Here is a 20,776-nt window from a genome sequence, read left to right as displayed (position 1 = left end):
GGAGTGTGTGCCTGTGTTGGGGGAAGGCATGTGCTGAGGCACGTGGTGTGGCACAGCAGGACACTGGGGCAGGAGTCAGCCCAGGCCTGCAGATATGGTAGCACGTGACCTGGAAAAGCTGGGCTTCTCCACGTGACTTGGGCAGCTTCTCTTCTCCCTCCTTGCCCACTCTGTGGGATATCCTTGGGCCCCTTGAGTTTTATTGAGCTTTACCCATTTTTAACTGCTTTGAATTTCAATAGTTTTTTATAGTCAAAGAAATTATCTTTGTATCCACCCCATGTTCTTTTTTTTTTTTTTTGAATTTTTAAAAATGGTTTTGGGAGAGACAGAGCGCAAGCGGGGGAGGGGCAGAGAGAGAGGGAGACACAGAATCCGAAGAGGCTCCAGGCTGTTAGCACAGAGCCCGACGTGGGGCTCGAACTCACAGACTGCAAGATCATGACCTGCGCCACCCCGGCGCCCCACCCCATGTTGTTCTTTACATTAAATTAACATAGTATAATTTTCCCAATCAGTTTTTTATTAGCTACTTCAGGAGCTAACAAGGCAGGAAGCCACATGTCCCCGCTGGAAGTGGTGATGAATACTTGACTGTGGGTCAAGAAAGACCAAGCTTTATATACTTTCTCTTCTCACACAGCCCTGGGGTGGGGTGGGGTGGGGGATGCTATTTCTCTTCCCATTACCTGTGGGGGAAGGGGCTCAGCACGGGAGCACAGCTAGCCAGCCCCGGAGCTGGAATCCAGGTGAGGCCTTCTCAGCACTGTTAAGCTAGCTGTTTTTAGGAGGAGCCTTAGTCACTGAAATGCACTTCACTCAAGTCGCTAAATATATTTTAAAGCTTTAAAAAAGTTTCAGTGGAGAAGCAGGAAAAACTAGTTTTCATAATCCTACCTCAAAAGGCCTTTAATCCTTTCATCTGAATGAAGTACCTGGAGGAACTCATTGCTATCTCTATGGCAATCGGAAATAAGGAATTTCTTGAAAGAAAACATCCAAGTGCCTAATATTTATGAAGTACCTACGACATTTAAGGCGCTGAGGTTGTGCCCACTGTCCCTATTCTTAGAAACTATAAATTCAGCCGGACGGAACTCCTTCCCCATCAGGAGAGAGCTTAGGGAAGAGGAACACTCCCGGGAAATCAGCCTGGTGCCCCGGTCTGAGGCACTGCACTCCGGTAGATTTCCCCTTCTCCGCCTGCTACCTTCTGAATGACTTTGCTGTTGGGTGTAGGGAAGGAAAGTAGTTCCTCCTAGTGATTGTCCTAAGTGTACAGATGAAAGGATCCTTGGCACCTTCTCGTGCACATGAGGAAACTGAGACCCCAAACATGGATGTTCCATTGTCACAGCAGGACAAACTTCAGCTTCCCTCTCCTCTCTCACTACTACCAAGTCTCATTCCAGATCTCATTTGAGAGCTGGAAGGAACCATGGAGACTAGCCCTGGGCTATTTGTTCAGCCTGGAGGGAGGATGAGGAAAGACATTTTGTACCATCTGGCCTCAGCTGATCCCCAGACAAGCAGAGCCATTTAGTTCAGGTGCTCAAGAGTCCCCAGTCCACAGCAGTGCTATCTAAATGGCTTTGATAATTAATTCCAACACTCAGCAAGCTATTAGGTCCATCTACCTCTGTTGGTAAAAAGTTTTTCCCTGGTTTTATTGAGATAAAATTGACGTATAAAGTAAAAATCTTGGCAAGGATTCACACTTCTTGTAGTTTAGGCAATGCTGCTTTGAAGCGGTAGGAAATACTCTGAAAAGGGAGCTGGATTCTTAGTCTTTACAATATTTTGCTTGATGGGGCACCTGGGTGGCTCGGTCCGTTAAGCGTCTGACTTTGGCTCAGGTCATTGATCTTGTGGTATGTGAGTTCAAGCCCCACGTCGGGCTCTGTGCTGACAGCTCGGAGCCTGGAGCCTGCTTCGGATTCTGTGTCTCCCTCTCTCTCTGCCCCTCCCTCACTCACACTCTGTCTCTCTCTCAAAAATAAACATTAAAAAAGATTTAAAATATTTTGCTCGGTTTTCAGGACTAAGCAAGGAAACAGTTCCGTCTACACGGTTTGATCCTTTGTAACCCTCAGTAACTCTTTGTATTCTTAGCCTCAGTTCCCACAAAGAGGATTTTTCCGCTTAAAACACAGTACAACATTAGAAACAAAAAACACTAGAAGGCAAGCTTTTATGAATGTAGTAACCTGTCTATATATTCCCAACATCTAAAACGTCAAATATTGGTTGACTTAAGTGCATGAACGGATAAAAGCTAAGTGGTTCTCTACATAAATGATCTGCTTTAATCATTAAATAGCTTTTAACCAGGATGAAGAAAACTTGAGTTGGTAGCCACAGGAAAGAATTTTCATCATTTGATTATCACCTGCTTGGGCGGTTAGGGCTCTTTTCTAAAAAGATGGCTAACTGGTCACTTGTAAAAACTACCGTGAATCCGTACAAAGGAAGCTGCATGATTGTACTGGTTAGAATAAAAGGCTAAGCTGCTCTAACAAAGAGACTCAACAATGCGGCGGCTTAAAGAACAGAGAAGTTTGTTTCTTTTTCACATGAACAACTCTCACATAACATTTCTGAAGTGCACCATCCAGGTCAGTGGGGCAGCCGTGCTCCCAGCAGTCATTCAAGGACACGGGTTCCTTATATCGTGTTGCTTTTCCATCCTCAGGGGGGCCATTGTCATCACCTGCGTGATTGAAACTGGGTCATCACTGGTTGCAGGCAGTGAGAAGGGGAAAAAGAGCGTAGAGGAGACACCCGAAACCCTAAGGCCTACACCCTGCAGTGGCACGCAGGCTTCACACTTTTCGCTGGCGAGAACTTAGTCATATGGCCGTCTACACTACCTGCAAAGGCCGCTGAGACATGTAGTCAAGCCGTGTGCCAAGAAAAAAATGGGAGAGCAGTTTTGGGTGGGTAAGTTGCAGTCTCCACTAAACACATACTTGTTATCGTGGAAAGAGCACCGGACTCCAGGCTGGTGTAACTAATTAGCTCTGATATCTTGCTGGGGGCAAATCTCTCTATTTCCCCATCTGTGAGATCAATGAGCTGTATGAGCTGACTGCTGAACTATTTCAAAAAAAGTAAAGCTTGACAAAAATCTTGGCTGGTGAGATTTTTAAAGACAGGTTGAAAAAAAGTGTAAGGAAAGAGACTGAGCCGTGGAGGGCCAATGGCCAACACAAAAGATGGTGGGGAGGAATGATAGGGTTTGGGCGGCATTGTGAAATAAGTCAACTACGGGCTGTCGCTACTTCTAGACTTCTTTTTATGTGGAAAAAAAGAAACTGCTATTTGTACCTGCAGCTGAGCTCTTTGCTATCTAATATATTGTCTCTGCGACCTTTGGAAAATGGCTCAAGCAGCCTGGGTTTCCTCATATATAAAATGGAGTTATTAGCTCCATTCCAGAAGACATCGTGAGGTTTAAATGAAGTCCTTTTGAAAACAGCATAGTTGTTGCCATTTACTGGGCAATACAGTGTCCAGTAAATGGTAGGTATAAATTGGATTTATTTGCTTCACTGTGGAAAAATTGTGAATGCTACTCAAGTGTTGGTTCCCGGAAGTTGTCAGGTCAAGCTCTGACTTAAAACTGATTAGTTTAGTGGCCCATAATGCTAATGGCCAAAAACAGTGCCTCAGGCATTATCTGTCACCCAACCAGCGATTAGTTGTTGTTGTTTGCCTGTTTTTTTAATAAAAAAAAAAATTGTTTTAAGTAAACTCTACAGCCAATGTGGGGCTCAATCTCACGACCTCGAGATCAAGAGTCAAACGCTGTGTGGACTGAGCCAGCCAGGTGCCCCTATTGTTTTTTAACGCATATGATTTCTTCATGGGTTAGCTCATTTACTTGAACTGTGTTCTTCATCTGAAATGCTCTTTTCTGCTGCTTTTTACTTGCAGCTGAACACTTTCCTATCTGACATATTGTCTCTGTGATCTTGGGGAAATGAGCTCCTATACATCTTTGAAGACCCAAATACAATATCCTCTCCTTAGACAAAGATTCACTGGCAGCTCTCAGGAGGCTTAGTTTTTCCTTCTTCTGGGTTTTCATAGCAGGTTTTCCTTTCTTTCTTTCTTTCTTTCTTTCTTTCTTTCTTTCTTTCTTTCTTTTTCTTTCTTCTTTCTCTCCTTTCTCTCTCTTCTTTCTTTCTTTCTTTCTTTCTTTCTTTCTTTCTTTCTTTTTCTTTCTTCTTTCTCTCCTTTCTCTCTCTTCTTTCTTTCTTTCTTTCTTTCTTTCTTTCTTTCTTTCTTTCTGTAATCTCTGGCCAATGTAGGCCTCAAACTCATGACCCCAAGGGCCAGACAGGCTTTAAGTACTTTACAAAGAACTCATTTAGCCCTCACAGCAGCTCTGTGACGGAATAGGGTCACTGTTGTTATTAGCCCTATTTTGCAATTGAGGAAACTGAATGAAAGAGTTAAGTGATTTTCCTGAGGGCCAGCTGGGGTTTGAAACTAGGTGGGTGGCTCCAAAGTCTGTATTCTTACCTACCATAGTCTTTTTAAATTTTATTTTTATTTTTTAAGTTTATTTTTGAGAGAGAGAGAGAGAGAGAGAATGAGTGGGGGAGGGGTCGGGGTGAGGGGAGAGAGAGAATCCCAAGCAGGCTCCACGCTAATAGTGTGGAGCTGATGTGGGGCTGGAACCCATGAACTGTGAGATGAAGGCCTGGGCCTAAATCAAGGGTCGGATGCTTCACCCGAGGCCACCCAGGCACCTCTTTACCCACCACATTCTTTCACCACCTTACTCTGCCACAGCACATTCCATCTCTGGCTCTGATTGGAGAGTCAATTCTGGCAAGATGTCAGTCCTATTTTGAGACAGATGTGGGACATACGTTGGGTTCCCGGTGGATATTGAGGCTAGTTCCTGCAAGGCATGACTTCGTGTCCGATCATAAACATGGCTGCTTTTCATTGCGTTCTTGCTGTGTGTCAGGCATTGTGTGTTGAGCACATGCATACCTTCTCGTGAGTCCTTAAAACAAATGGACAAGCAGGGCGCCTGGGTGGCTCGGTCAGCTGAGCTCCTGACGCTTGACTTTGGCTCAGGTCATGATCTCACGATTCGTGGGATCGAGTCCCACGTCAGGCACTGTGCTGACAGTGCAGAGCCTGCTTGGGATTCTCTGTCTCTCTCTCTCTCCCTCTGCCCTTCCCCCGCATGTGCCCTCTCACACACACACACACTCTCTCTCTCAATAAATAAATAAACATTAAGAAAACATTTTTTTTAATACAATTAAAGATGGACAAGGTAATTATCCCCATTTTATAAACAGGCATATATATTAATTGTGCTCACTGGTGGCTGGCACATAGTGGACACACGGTTATCTGCTGAGTTCTAGAAAGAAAGCTCTGTGAAGGCAGGGGTTTTGTCCATTGTTCACTGCCTTATCCCTGGTATTTACAAGAGGGCCTGCTGCCGGCAACATTTGTTAGGCCAGGATTTGAAGCCAGTTTGGGCTGACTCCAAACCCGTGCTCTAACCACTGCGTTCCTTCTCTAAGGGCATTCCTTTAGGGCTATTTATGTTAAGATTTTATTATTATTTTTTAAATAATCTCTACACCCAACATGGGGCTTGAACTCACAACCCCGAGATCAAGAGTCACATGCTCCCCTGACTGAGCCAGCCAGGCATCCCTCGGGCTTTTTAAATGCACAAATTATTTATATCCCAACGAGTTCTAAGAAGGAGTCAAGAAAAGAAAAAGACAGGATTCCTGCAGAAGCAACTCTTCTGCTAAGCTGCTTATTTTAGTGAAGACTCACGGTCACAAATGAAATCAGCCAGACTCTAACTGAAGCAAAAAAGGTGACTCGGTGATAAATTTACTTAGGTGTCTTCTCAGATTCGAAGACAGAAAAGCCCCAGGCGTTACCAGTGCTACCTAATCTGATGCTGTGGAGACTCCTGTCTCCCTGCACACAGGCCTTCTCTACATGGTGGGAGAGAGATCAAGGTTGCCAGGAGCACCTGAGCTTTACCGCTTAGGGCTTTTACATCAGAGATTGTGCCCACTCTTTCTCTAAGTTGAAAATTGCCAGGACATCTTACACCCATTAGGATGGCTTCTAATTTATTCATTCATTTATTTATTTGGGGGAGTGGGGGTGGTGGGGCAGAGAGAGAGAGAGAGAATCCTAAGCAGGCTCCTACCTGTCAGCAGAGAACCCAACCCCGGACTCGATCTCACGAACTGTGAGATCAGGACCTGAGCTGAAATCAAGAGTCGATCAACCAGCTGAGCCACCCAGGTGCCCCAAAAAAGGAACAAACAGTATATGATTCCACTTATCTGAGGTATCTAAAGTAGTCCAATTCACAGAAGTAGAGAGGAGAATGGTGGTTGTCAGGGCCTGGAGAGAGGAGGAAAGGTGGAGTTGTTTAATGGGTACAGGGTTGCAAGTTTGTAAGATGGGGAAGTTCTAGAAATTGGTTGTGCAAGAGTGTGACATGTTCAGCACTGCTGAACTAAATGTTGGAAAATGGCTTACGATCAAGGGCGCCTGGGTGGCTCAGTCAGTTAAGTGTCCGGCTTCAGCTTAGGTCATGATCTCACAGTTTGTGAGTTTGAGCCCCTCATCAGGCTCTGCGCTGACAACACAGAGCCTGCTTCGGATTCTCTGTCGCTTTCTGTCCCTTCCCTGCTCACACTCTCTCTTTCGAGAATAAGTAAACATTAAAAAAAGAAGAAGAAGAAAATGGTTTAAGATCATAGATTTTATGTTACCACAATTAAAAAAAGAAGGGTGCCTCAGTCAGAACTGAGCGTGCAACTCTTGATCTTGGGGTTGTGAGTTTGAGCCCCATGTTGGATGTGGAGATTACTTAAATCAATAAATACCCATTTTTAAAGATATTTATTTTGACAGGGAGAGCCCACGAGGGGGAGGGTCAGAGAGAAAGAGAGAATCCTAAGCAGGCTCCCTGCTGTCAGCATAGAGCCCAATGCAGGGCTCGAACCCATGAACCGTGAGATCATGACCTGAGCCAAAATCAAGAGTCAGATGCCTAGCGAACTAAGACACTCAAGCACCCCAAATAAATGTCTTTAAAAAAAAAAAAAAAAAGAGTCCCAGGAAAGGGATTCATTAGCCTAGATTGGGTCTGGTGCTTATCCTGAGGTCCATCAACTAGGCTAGGGATGCAGTTTTGAAAGAATAGGGCAGTTCCCATGGAAACCGAATGGATGGAGTGGTGGTGGAGTGATTCCAAGAAGCAGGGTGTGTGGGGTGGGAGGGGAGCGCAACTAGAGAGACAAGCAGTGAGTATCCACTACTGAGTTATTGCCTTCTAGTCTAGTCAGGCAGACACGTTTTTCCTAGCAGCAAGGGTGATTATCAGACATGTCCTAGTCACTTCTTACAGATTCATAGCTCAGTACGGTGTTATGTATGTTTTTTTTTTTTTTAATATTTGAGAGAGAGAGACAGAGACAGAGTGCGAGCAGGGGAGGGGCAGAGAGACGAAGACAGAATCCGAAGCAGGGTCCAGGTTCCAAGCTGTCAGCACAGAGCCCCACATGGGGCTCGAACTCGCGAGCAGTGAGATCATGGCCTGAGCCGAAGTCAGACGCTCAGCCGACTGAGCCACCCAGGCGCCCCAGGTTTTAACAAAGTTACGTACCTCCTTAGTCCTTGCTAAAAATCTTTGAAGTAGGTTCTGCAAGGAGGTAACAGACTCATGCTATTTAAGTGACTTAATGTAGAATCGGGGTCAGTTCAGTCATAAGGGACTAAAAGCCAATTTGAATTAATTTAGATATAAAGGAAGATTTATTGGCGCATGGAAGGACAAGTCGAACAAGGAGCCCCCTTTGAAGTGCACCTCAGATACAGCCGGGCATCAGGAGCCGCTGCCGTCAGGGACTCCACACCGTCAGCCCTGACTCTACCCCTTTCTCTTCTCTGCGTGTTGACTTCATTTTTTTTTCCATGCAAACAAGTTTTCTTCAGATGGTCACTGGAGGCTGCCACCCGTCGCATCGTAAAGCTTTTCCCCCCAGCAAAGAAGTGGAGCTGACTCTCAAGCTTAAAATTCCTAGGGAGAGGGCACCTGGGTGGCTCGGTCCGATTTCAGCTCAGGTCATGATCTCACAGCCTGCTTCAGATTCTGTGTCTCCCTCTCTCTCTGCCCCGCCCTCTCTCTCTCTCTCTCTCTCTCTCTCTCAAAAAGAAATAAACATTAGGGGCGCCTGGGTGGCTTAGTCGGTTGAGCGTCCGACTTCGGCTCAGGTCACGATCTCGCTGTCCATGAGTTCGAGCCCCGCGTCAGGCTCTGCGCTGACAGCTCGGGAGCCTGGAGCCCGCTTCGGATTCTGTGTCTCCCTCTCTCTGTCCCTCCTCCGCTCATGCTCTGTCTGTCTGTCTGTCTCTCTCTGTCAAAAATAAATAAACATTAAAAAAAGATAAAATAAAATAAAGAAATAAACATTAAAAAAAAAAATCCCAAGGGAAGACTCCCAGCAGAACTGAATTCTGCTGTTCCCCCAGATTTCAGCAGGAGAGCCGGTCACCTAAGAATGTGGCAACTCCCTGTAGAACGCTATGGCGCCTGGCTGGTTCAGTCGGCAGAGTGTGTGACTCTTGAACTCAGGGTTGTAACTTTGAGCCCCATGTTGGGTGTAGAGATCACTTAAAATCTCGGGGCGCCTGGGGGGCTCAGGTAAGCGTCTGACTCTTGGTTTCGGCTCAGGTCATGATCTCACAGTTTCATGAGTTCGAGCCCTGCATCGGGCTCTGTGCTGGCAGTGCGGAGCCTTGCCTGGATCCTCTCTCTCTCAAAATACATAAACAAACTTAAAAAAATGAAATAAATTCTTAAAAAAAAACACAAAAGCAGAAAAAACTATGTGACTAGAAAGAATGGGGCTGCAGGAAAGACAGTTTTTAAGAAGGGGGCAGGGTGGGAGATTGATGCCGAGTGGACCCAACAACAGGTGTCCATCATTGCGACCCAGAGCCAACAAGTGGCATATTAGGGGACACCCTGAATCTAGTATAGCCCTCAGTGGCACATGCTGATGGCTGAGTACTTGCCACACAAAAGGAAGGCCCAGTCTCTGCAAGGCCCGGGGACAGTGCATTCTCGGGTGTGCGGCTGGACCAGCCCCTGAGTCACCAGACGTGGGGTGATGAGCCATCTGAAGCGAGATTTAAAGGAAATCATTTAGGCCCTATGCCTTCTGCCTGAGCTTCCTGGTTAATGTTTGGGGATTGAGGGATAAAGACCTTTGTATAACTGTTATTGGTGGCTTTGCAGATGCCTCTGTGTCCTACTCGATGTGTCTAATGAGGTAGAGCTGCATGAAAACCAGTGGTCTCCTGACAGCAGGTGGAAAGGCCAGCCCACCCTCCCCAAACTTTCACGGAATCTTCATATGAACTACCTTCTTGATAATAACACTCCTGGCTTTCTGTTGTTTTAAATGTCACCATGTAAAGGGTGCATGGAATTCAGGGATCATCTGGTTCTATTGTTTTCAAACCCCCCACCCAAGTAGCAACCTTACCCAATCTCCTAATACCTAACATAGGTTGAAGCAGAGTGGCTTGGGGTCTTGGCGGGTCACAGGGACCTCTGGACCCTCTGACTCAAGTCTCTTCCTCTGTAGAACACACTTTTGAAAACCACTGATCTAGATTAGCCATTTGATTTCGCAGATGGGGAAATCAAGGCCCAGGGAGTTAAGCGGGTCACCCACAGGAGCACCAACAGTAGCAGAGCTGACTGGAACCCCGGTCTCTGGCTTAGGGGTCGTGCCCTTTCTCGAATCAAGCCGCTTCTAGCTGTTTTGAAGGAGCACTCCAACAAAGTAGTTGTGTTTTTCTTCACAGTAGGTGCACAATACTTTCTTCAGGCGGACGAGCTGAACTAACAGGAAGGCAAGTAAGGGTCATTGGGAGCCTCATCTAATAAATAAATAAGAGCTTCAGAATCAGGAATGTCTGTTTGTTGATTTATTCAACAGACAACGATTGCTTGCTGTTCACCATTCTAGGTGCTAGAGATGTATCAGCAAACAAGACAGTTCCTGTCTTCAGAGAGTTCTAGTCTTCCGTGCCATTTCCATGGGTGTGACAAATACTATTAGAGCAATGTTCAGGAAACACGTGATTGTACCTGACCCCGGTCAGAGGCCTAGGAAGGCTTTCTGGGGAAATGGCATCTAAGAAAACAGCAGAAAAAGTAATGGGAGTGAGCCAGGTAGGGGAGTGTTAGGGGAAAAAGGCTGGAGAGTTCCGTAGGAACCAGGTCATAGAGGGCCCTGTAAACCCTTAACCCTGAGATAACAACATCAGATGTGTTTACTGGAGAGGTGAGTCTGGGGCCATTCAGAGACTGAATTGACTGGAGACAGCCAAGAGGCAGACAGATGGTAAAGTATAGCAGGTAGAATTTATGGGACTTGATGATTGGTTAAATATTGGTGGTGAGGGAGAGGTTAGGGGTCAGGAATAAGGCCCGCTTGGGTTTCTAACCCAAGCAGTTGATTGATGGTGGTTCCTTTGGCCAAGATGGAGGGCACCGGAGGCAGGGCAGGATTGGGCCTCGGGGCAGAGGATGAGTTCAACTTTGGGACTTGTTGAGATTGAAGTGTCTGCGGAGAAGCCTAATGGAAAGTAGTAAGGAACTGGATATTCAGGTTGAGCCCAGTGAGAATTCTGGGCTGGAGATAAAGATCTCTAAGTCATCAGCATTGATGGTATTTGAAGCTGTGGAAGATGAAGTCACTGGGTGTGTAGGAAGAAGAGAAAAGTCTAGAACAGAGTTTGTGGAACATCGACAAGCGTGGAAGAGAGCTTGTATCAGAAACGGAGGCATAGTGAGAGAGCAGGGAGAAACCAGGGGGCTGGGATCACGGAGGCTGTGGAAAGAGCTTTGAGAGGGAAGGAGTCAGGAGGGAAGAATGTGTAGAGAAGCCATGTCTGATAAGGAATGAGAAGCATTCGGTGGATTTTAGTGATGAGGATGTCATCGTGTTAGTGTTGGTAAGAGAGGGCTCAGCTGATGGTTGGAAAATGGAAGCCATATCTAAGTGGTTTGAGGAGTAAGAGGAGAGCGGCCATCGTGAGGCTGTTCTCCTCAAGTAATGAACAGAAGGAAGGAGACGGGGTGGCTGCTGGAGGAAGTTTAGGGTTGAATGAGGTTCTTTTCCTTTATTGCTGACAGACTTTCCCAGACTTAAATGCTACTTGGAAGGGATTAGCAGTTGCAAGTACTAGAAAATGGTTTCCTCCCTTTGTGAAAGATTTGGAGGTGGGGTGCCTGACTGGCTCAGTTGGTAGAGCGTGAGACTTGATCTCGAGGTCGTGAGTTTGAGCCCCATGTTGGGTCTAGAGGTTACTTAAAAAGATATGAAAATAAATAAAAAAGAAAGAGTTGAAGGAATGTCTGTACCAATACAACAGAGCAGCCTTCTTGATGCTTTCCACAGCTGGAGGTAGGGTGACCCACTCGGCCAGTTTGTTTGGGACTTTTGTGGTGTTACCACCGAAAGCCCGTGTCCTGGGAAACCCCTCACTCTGGGAAAACCAGGATGCTCCATAAGGACAAATCAGAAATATTCTGCAGTTGCAGAGAGTGTGATCTATCATTTCTCTGAAGATTTAGAGGAGCTACCTACCTTAGAAAAAGACCTACTCAAGGAACAGAAGAAAACGTAGGCATACCTGATGGATATTTCAGTAAGCTTCAAAGAGAGAGTACATCATTGACTTCGAAACAGCGAACCTGCAAATGGAGTAATCTGAGATAAGGAAGGATGAGGGAGAGATTGAAAGTGTGGCTCCAGGCGCCTGGATGGCTCAGTGGGTTAAGCGTCGGACTTGTGATTTCAGCCCAGGTCCTGATCTCAAGGTCATAGGAACGAGTCCCGCATTGAGCTCTGTGCTGACAGCAAGGAGCCAGTTGGGATTCTCTCTCTCCCTCTCTCCCTGCCCCTCCGCAGTATGTGCTTTCTCTCTTTCCCCTCTCCCTCTCTCCCTCTGTCTCTCAAAATAAATAAATAGACATAAAAAAAGTGTGTCTCTTGAACTAAAAACTGAATGTCAGGATGAACACAGTGGGTTTACTAAATACAGAAAACAGACTTCAGATGATCTCCCAGAGCACAGGGGAAATTGAGAAAGGTATGAAAATAGAAGAGGAGATACGGAGGGGGGAGCGATGAAAGATGAGTTTTAAGAATTCAAACTAACGATTAATAATGAATAAAATAAATGAAAACGCGTCGGGTGCTTATTCTGTGGCAAGCATTCTGTAAGCCCTTTACACGTGTGAGCTCATCTACTCCTCAATACCGTGGGTGCTGTGATCCTCCCCATTTGCACACAGGGACACTGGTGCCCAAGTAAGTTCAACCACTTGTGCAAGTTTATGCAGGTAGGAGGTGAGGGAGCTGGTGAACCCAGGTGGTCCGGCTTCAAGGCCTTTGCTCTGAAATGCTGAGCCGCAGGCCTCTGAGGCAGAACGTTGAAACCAAATGATTCACTTTTTTCTGGGCATCTCTTGAGTGCCAGGGCCAGTTCTGCTGCTGGGAAAATATTAAAGAGCAAGACAGAGTAGAGCCCTGCTCACGCAGAGCTTACGTTCTACTACAGAGAGAAGAAAATGTGCCTGCCAGTGAGCAAACAACTAAGAGAGTTTCCACAAGTGTGAAGTCCCACGAAGCAAAAACGGAAAAGAAGGTAGGGAGTCACTAGTTATGTGTGTGTTGATGTAGGCGTTGCTACTCTAGGTGGGACCATTGGGGAAGACTCTCTACAGAGATGACATCACCTGAGTCTAGAATGTTGTGGAGTTAGCTTTGGAAAAATATGGGACAGAGGGAACAACAAGTGCAAAGGTCCTGAGGTGGGAGCGAATTTGGCATATTGGAAGACTAGCAAGAAGGCCATTGTAGCTATAGCAGAGTGAACGAGGGAGACATGTGTAAAAGATAGAGAATTAGCCAGGGGTTAGATCAGGTAAGGCCTGGTAGGCCAGAATAAGGAATTGGGAGTTAAAAAAAAAAATTTTTTTTTAATGTTTATTTATTTTTGAGAGACACAGAAGCAGAGTGTGAACAGGGGAGGGGCAGAGAGAGGGAGACCCAGAATCTGACAGGCTCCAGGCTCCAAGCTGTCAGCCCAGAGCCCGACTTGGGGCTCGAACTCACAAGCCGTGAGATCATGACCTGAGCCAAATTCCAATGCTCAACCAAGTGAGCCACCCGGGCGCCCCAAGGAATTGGGATTTTATTCTAATTGCAACTGGAAGGAATTGAAGAGGGTTTTGTGGTGGTGGTGGTGGTGGTGATGTTTTAGGCTTTGTGTTGTGTGTGTGTGTGTGTGTGTGTGCCTGTTTTTAGCAGGGTAAGAATATAGTGGGATCTACATGCTAAAAGAAAAGTACGGCTGCTATGCAGAGAATAGACTGTAAGGTGATAAGGATGTGGAATGAGGAAGCAGGAAAAAGTTTAAACGGATGTTCTGGCTGGAAGCAAGGCCCGGAGCTCAGAAGTTTGGGGTAGGTTAATGGTTAATGCGAGCTGTCTCTCCACACAGGGGCATCCCTTCCCCAGTTTATCTAATCACATTTGCTAATCTACATGGAGATGAAGGATCCTCTTGTGGGAAAAAAAAAAGATCAGAGACTCCAACACCCTTCGTGGTAAGAAAGAGCCCAGTGGGGGGACCCGAGGCTGGGCCAATCAGACTCCTCCCGAGAATTGCAAACAGCAACTCAAGTCTTTGCTGGGTACCCTTGAACACGAAAATGTAATGTTTGGGCACGTCCACAAAATAAATATTTGTCGTATGATTGGGTGCATGACCAGGAAGATGTGCACGAGAAGCAGAAAAGGTGCAGGTGCAGGAGGGAAACCCAGCTGGAGAAAGAGAAAGAATGTTCCTGCTGACTTGCCGGTTCCTGGCTTGGTTCCTGGTTTTCTGATCCTCCCGAGGCCTAAGGTGCCTGCTGGGGTTCCTGGGGATCTCCGTTGCCTTCATAACGCAGGGGTTTTATTTTTGCTTGCGTGGATTTCTTTTATGTGCAACTCAAGGACCCTCCGTTCCAGGGTGAGCGCGATGATAAAACTCCTGCCCGTCTTTTACTCTATTTGTGACTTGGGGCACCCTCGCGTCTCACTGCCTCACCAGCTCAGGGCTTTTTTTTTTTTTTTTTTTGCCTGCTTCTGTTTTTTCTAGTGTTTTGGGCCTATACCGTTATCTTAAGGTAACTGAATTTGCTTTTATTTTATTCACTGGTAAGATCCATTTTCCTGAGATATTTCCTAAGATATTTCCTAAGATAACATTTTCCTGAGATAACTTCATACATTGTTTACAATATATGCTTCTGACTGGACTCTAGCTTTCCACTTAACTCAGTTATTCAGATACTAAACATGTATCTGGCTGTTTGTTTTAGTATACACATTTTCCCACGTTCTTTCTTTCCTTTTGTATAGCCTGTAGAGGATAAAATCCAAAGTAACCCATTCATCAAGCATCCTCTGAGTTGCCGCTCTGGGGGCATATAAGGTAAGTATGTCAGGGTTCCCCCTACCCTTCTCCAGTCCATTCTCTGGAAGTTGGTGCCCCTGGCCCTCCTCTCTCAGGCCACAAGCCCTCCCTGAATGATCTCACCTGTTCAGAGGCCTTAGCTCACGCCTGTTCTGCAGGATGAACAGGCTTTTTTTTTTTTTTTTTTTTTAAACAGATATGTGATTTCTACCCTGTGTACTTTGTGCTCAGGGTTTGCATGTTTAGTTTGACCCATGGGAAACGCCACTGAGATATTTTTGTCACTGTCAGAAACACATTGGTGCTGTCCACAGGTGTACCTCGAGTGAAACTGGCTGAGACACTACACTGCATCTTCAAATGGACAGTGGGACGGGGGTGGGGGGCCCCTCAGGAGCCAACAGAACTCACCCAGAAGCAACTCAGGGCACGTCAGGCACTCCCTGGAAGAGTCGATTTGGCTTCTCCTCTCTGGAGTAAGTCTGCCACCCAGTCCAAATTGGGGTGTGAGGAGGATGTGAGGACAGGAGCAGGAAGGACTTTCATCCCCCCTCCCCCCCCCCCCCCCCAGACGATGAACTGGGAAAATAAGCCCACGTCTCAGACCAGAGCGTGTGCACAAAGATGGCTCTCCGCTCTGTCTGAGGCTCTGGGCCTTCCCCCTGCACATCGCACCAGGGTGTCCCATGGGCACTTTAAAACTCAGCACGTGCGAGGCTGAACTAGCCTTCTTCCTTCTTCCTTCTCCCGCCACTCCCCAAACTGCCCTTCCCTCTCTGTTCTCGGTGCTGATTGTAACGGTCTCGCCACCAGCCCCATTCCCCGAGCCAAGATCCTGGCCAACATCCTCCACCCTTTCTGTGACCTTTCCCCTTTCCTTCTTTTCAAACTGTAGAGCCAGGCAAAAGGGCCCACAGCCACCAGGCTGAATGCAAAGAGTCTCATTAAGTGATCCGACTAGAAATAGCCATAGGCCCTAACTAACCAGTTATAACCAGGCACAGTTCCTAAGATTACTGGAAAAAGAGAAAAATCCCATAGTGCTTCACTTGGCCCTATAACTGTGGCCCTTCAACACCACCTCATTGTAGACCGTCTCTCCTTTGCTGTCCTGCCTGCTGCTTCCTTGTGGTGTATTCACTAAACTTTTATCTCTTTTGTTCTGCCTTGGGTGAATTCTTTTTTTTAATGTTTATTTATTTTCAAGAGAGAGAGAAAGCACAAGCAGAGGAAGGGCAGAGAGAGAGGGAGACACAGAATCCGAAGCAAGCTCTGGGCTCGGAGCTGTCAGCACACGGCCCTATGCAGGGCTCGAACTCACGAGCCCTGAGATCATGACCTGAGCTGAAGTCAGACGCTTAAGTGACTGCGTTACCCAAGGCCCCCTTGCCTTGGGTGAATTCTTAAAGCATGTAGGCCCTGGCCTCCACCCGATCAGGGCGCCCCACATTTGGTGGCCTCCCCATCCGATTGGGACACCCCACAGTAATCACCTGGTCACCAGGTTTTATCATCTGTATTTATTTCCTACTGCTGATATAATAAATAACTACACATTTAGTGGCTTAAAACAACACACATTTATCATCTGACAATTGTGGAGGTCGGAAGTTTGAAATGAGTTTTTTTCTTTAAAGTTTATTTATTTATTTTGAGAGGGAGGGGGAAAGAGGGGGAGGGAAAGAGCAAATCCCAAGCAGACTCTGTGCCGTCAGGGCAGAACCCAACGCGGGGCTCAAACTCAAAACCCTGAGATCATGACCTGAGCCGTGAAACCAAGAGTCAAACGCTTAATGTAGACTGAACCACCCGGGCACCCTGAGTTTTGTGAGACTAAAATCAAGATGTCAGCAGGGCTGGTTCCTTCTGGAAGTTCTAAGGGAAAATCTGTCCTGTCTCAGCCTCCAGAGGCCGATCTCATTCCTCGGTGCACAGCTGCACCATTTCGGTGCACAACGCTTTCCTCTCACCTTGCTTTCCTCCTGTGACCTTGATATACCCTCCTCTAAAAAGGACCCTTGTGATCTACATAGGGCCCGCCCAGATAACCCAAGATCGTCCAAATAAGGTGACATTCACAGACTCCAGTCATTAGCGTGTGGATGTGTTACACACCATCCTAAGCACCCAACATTCCTGGGACCCAACTGTTCTAATTGCCACTCTTCAGATCACTTTGTCTCTCAGCCGAGGGGGCTGTTAAAACGACCTCTGAGTTGATTTGCTCTTGGTGCATGACCCAGATAGGGGGCAGTGGGTTCTCTGCCTCTGGTCCTGCCCCCTTCCAATCCATTATGCTTCTAACTGCATCTTCTTTGTCCCTTCCTGGTTAAAAGTTTCTACAGACTCCCCTGTTACTCTCAGGATAAAGTCTCAGCTCCTGAGATGGATACAAGGTCTTCTGTGGTCTTTCTTCTGCCCACGCTTTCAGCCAAATCTCCCACGAGCCATGACAAAGCAACTGTGAATTTCTCAAGACAGAACGATGTGAGTTATCGACCTTCTGAAGTCATACTTCTCAGCCTTGAATCCCAGCCCTACCCGTTGCCAAATATGGATTCTTGGGCCAGTAACTTAACCGTTCCGTGCCTCAGTTTTATCTTTTTTGAAACTTTGGCCCTCAAAGGGGCACCTGGGGGACTCAGTCAGTTAAGCGTCCGACTGCAGCTCAGGTCATGATCTCATGGTTCGTGAGTTGGAGCCCCGCATCAGGCTGTCTACTGTCAGCACAGAGCCCGGATCCTCTGTCCCCCTCTCTCCGCCCCTCCCCCTCCCTTCTCTCTCAAAAATAAAACATTAAATTAAAACATTAAAAAAAAAAAAACCAAAAAAACTTTGGCCCTCAAAGATTGTTGTGATGATCGCATTGATTAAATTAATTAAAGTACTTAAAGTACTTACTAGAGAGCACCTGACTGGTTCAGTCAGTAGAGCATGCGACTCTTGATCTTGGGGTCATGAGTTCAAGCTCCATGTTGGGTGTAGAGATTGGTTAAAGACAAAATGTTTAAAAATAGATAAATAAAGTACTTATTAGAACAGTGCTTGGCACAAAGCGAGTCCTCCACCATTCTACGTTCTCAGTCCTATCGATGCTGTGTGGAACACTCTCCCCACAACACTGTTTCCCTGGAACTTCTTCCCCATCTCTTCAAGGTTCACCTCAGTATCACCTCCTGTGCACAGGCCTCCCTGCTGTCTCCTCCCACCTCATGCTGGGATTCTGGGAACTCTGTGACCTGAACAAGAGGCCCTATCACATATTTACAATCATTTCATGATGTGTGTAGAAGGAAACATCCTGAAATACTAATATTTATGTTTTTCTTTTCCGCACTCCCTTGTATGTGACCCTCCCCCTAGTCAGGCAGAGGCATTCACATCGCCTTAAGTATTAGTCCTTATAGGGGCACCTGGTGGCTCAGTCAGTTAAGCAGCTGACTCGATTTCAGCTCAGGTCATGATCTCATGGTGCGTGAGTTCGAGCCCCACATCGGGCTCTGCGCCGACAGTGCAGAACCTGCTTGGGGTTCTTTGTCTCCCTCTCTCTCTGCTTCCCTCCCTTTCAAAAGTAAATAAATAAACATAAAAAAAAAAGGATTAGTCCTTATAACATGAATGCAAGGAGAAAGGAAAAGACTATGTTTCATTTTTCAACTTCCAAAGTAGGCTTCAATGTGGATACCCACACGAGTAGTTTTTTTATGCATTTTTAAAAAATATTTATTTATTTATTTTTGAGAGAGAGAGAATGAGTGGAGGAGGGGCAGAGAGAGAGAGAGAGAGGGGGACAAGATCCCAAGCAGGCTCCTTGCTCTCAGTGAAGAGCCCAGTGAGGGGCTCAAACTCACGAACCGTGAGATCATGACCTGAGCTGAAATCAAGAGCCCTATGCTTCACTGACTGAGCCACCCAGGTGCCCCGCACATGAATAGTTGTGAAAGCCGAGCATTGGGCTTGATGGAGAGAAGCGAGTTTGAGAAGCCCATAGAGGTGGTCCTAAAGGAAGCAGGTATAAAATGCATGCCTTGGCAGTGGACTAAAAGAGTGAAGAGGGGTGTCTGGCCCATCCAGCTCATGGGAAGGCTGGTTAGGGGTTGCCCACGGAGGGAGCGGAGACAGGAGTTGAACTTGGAGACCAAAGAGGAGCAGAGTCAGCATCAACAGACTGCCCAACAGCAGAGCTGAGTGGCGTTGTGGCAGCCAAGCCAGCATGGTGTCCATCCACGGCCTCCCCGCGTCAGCACAGCCATCACCTGTGCTGAGGGGCCACAGTCACTGTTCCGCTCCTCACTTGCTGGTGAGGTCCTTTCTGTGTCAGCTGCCTGTTGTCACCCCTGAATCACCCAGCAGAAATGGTGCCCACCCGTGCCACGTTCCAAACGAGCCATTTCTTGGGGACACCTGCTTTTCATAAGAGCTCAGGAACCTTGCAAGCCTCATACAATGAAAAGCAGAATCTCTCTCTCTCTCTCTTTTTAGTAAGCTCTAGGTCCAACGTGAGCCTCAAACTCACAACTGCAAGATCTAGAGTTGCAAAGTCTACCCACTGAGCCAGCCGGGCGCCCTGAAGGGTAAGATCTTGACACTGAGTATCAATAGTGTGGGAAAGAAAGTCCCCAGAACCTGAACTTGGGAGGAACTGGACAATGAGGCTGACCTGTTTCGTGGGACTATAGGTCTCTGGGGCATAGACGAGCCTCTGGGAGGGCAGCAAACATTGTTGGATTTGTCTCTGTGTCCCTAACACGTGGCTGGTGCTTGGTAGATATCTATTACACCGAAAGAATGAATGAAAATCATAATCTAGTAAAAAGAGACAGATTCATAAACAAATAATCATAACACATCCTCAGTGCTGTGATGCAGGCCTGTAGGAAGCGCTCGGTGAACAGAAGAGAGAAAAGGTACAGAGATGTAGATGATTTTCTGAGGCAACGGCAGGCCTGGTGCACACGTGTTGTGACTCTCACCCCCACTCCAGAGCGCCTTTGGAGTAGACAGATGCTCTGTCTGGCCCATGCTGCTGTCTCTGGGCACTGGAATGCCCATAGGACTGGGTCCCTGACATTGCCCTCAGCCATAGCTGATGGACTCTTGGTACATGACCCAAAGAGAGCAATGGGATCAGAGATGCCAGTCCCTTGCTGCTGATCACCTGACCTGGAGACTGACTCCTAGCCATGTTTGGCCATGTGTTCGGAGAAGTGGGCCATGGTGAGGCTAAGAGAGGCAGAGAAGCTTCTGGCTGCTCAATGACTTTTAAGATCGTTGGTTCTCATTGCCGTTGAGGCCTGGTTGCCCCCTACCGTTTGGTTCCAGGTGATGCCTCTGAAGACTCGTATTCAACTCTTTTCTTGCTTAAGCTTGCCTGAGTGGTTTCTGTTCTGTGCAGCCAAGAGCCTTGACTAACATTATGCTCATCGATGTCACTGCCGCGATCACAGCACATATGTGAACAGTGCTTACGATGGCCCGGACTCTATTCTGAGAGCCTAACGTGTAATCACTTGTTAAATCCTCGTAACATTCCTATGAGGTAGGTACAACCATCGTCCTTAGTTTTCGGATGAAGAAACAGGCACAGAGAGGTTCAGCAACTTAGTTCACAGAGCTAGTGAGTGACGGGGCTCTGGGATTCAAACCCAGACAGGGCCTATGTGCAGCCGTGCAGTTTTGTCTTATTCTGTTGAGCGAAAGTTTGTATCTTTATGTTTTGAACGTGTTGTCCTGGAAGAACGTAGTTCTAAATTCCAAGCACACGAGGAGGCCTGGGCCAGTCCCTTCTCCTGGAGTGAGGCTGGGTGGGCCGAGAGGCCTCTCGCTTGCCGGGCCTGGCAGAGGAAGCGCGGGAAGGAGCCTCTGAGCCAGGTACAGGGCTTGGCGGCAAATCTGCCGGCGGGGCGGGAGGCCAGAGCCGCGCCCTGGCACCTGGCAGGCAGCCCAGCCCCACCGTTGAGAAAATGCCTGGAACAAAGGAGTCCTCCCGCCGCGACTGGCCGCCTCTCCTTGCGCCTGCAGCTCCTCAGCGAGGAATCTGACCTCCGGGCCAGGCCAGGCCAGGTCAGGTCCTTACACGGCCTCAGGTGGCTGTGGAGAGGCCTCAGTGCCCAACCCTGGCTGCCCCGGCGTTGGGAAGTGGGCGTCCCAGAAGGTTCCAGTCTGATATCCACCCAGGGGCTCTGCTGGGCTGCCTGAACTTCTCCTTCCTGCCGCC

Source organism: Prionailurus bengalensis, chromosome C1 (genome assembly GCF_016509475.1).
Source record: "Prionailurus bengalensis isolate Pbe53 chromosome C1, Fcat_Pben_1.1_paternal_pri, whole genome shotgun sequence".
In the NCBI taxonomy this organism is placed as follows: Eukaryota; Metazoa; Chordata; class Mammalia; order Carnivora; family Felidae; genus Prionailurus; species Prionailurus bengalensis.
Note: the sequence above shows the minus strand (reverse complement) of the source record.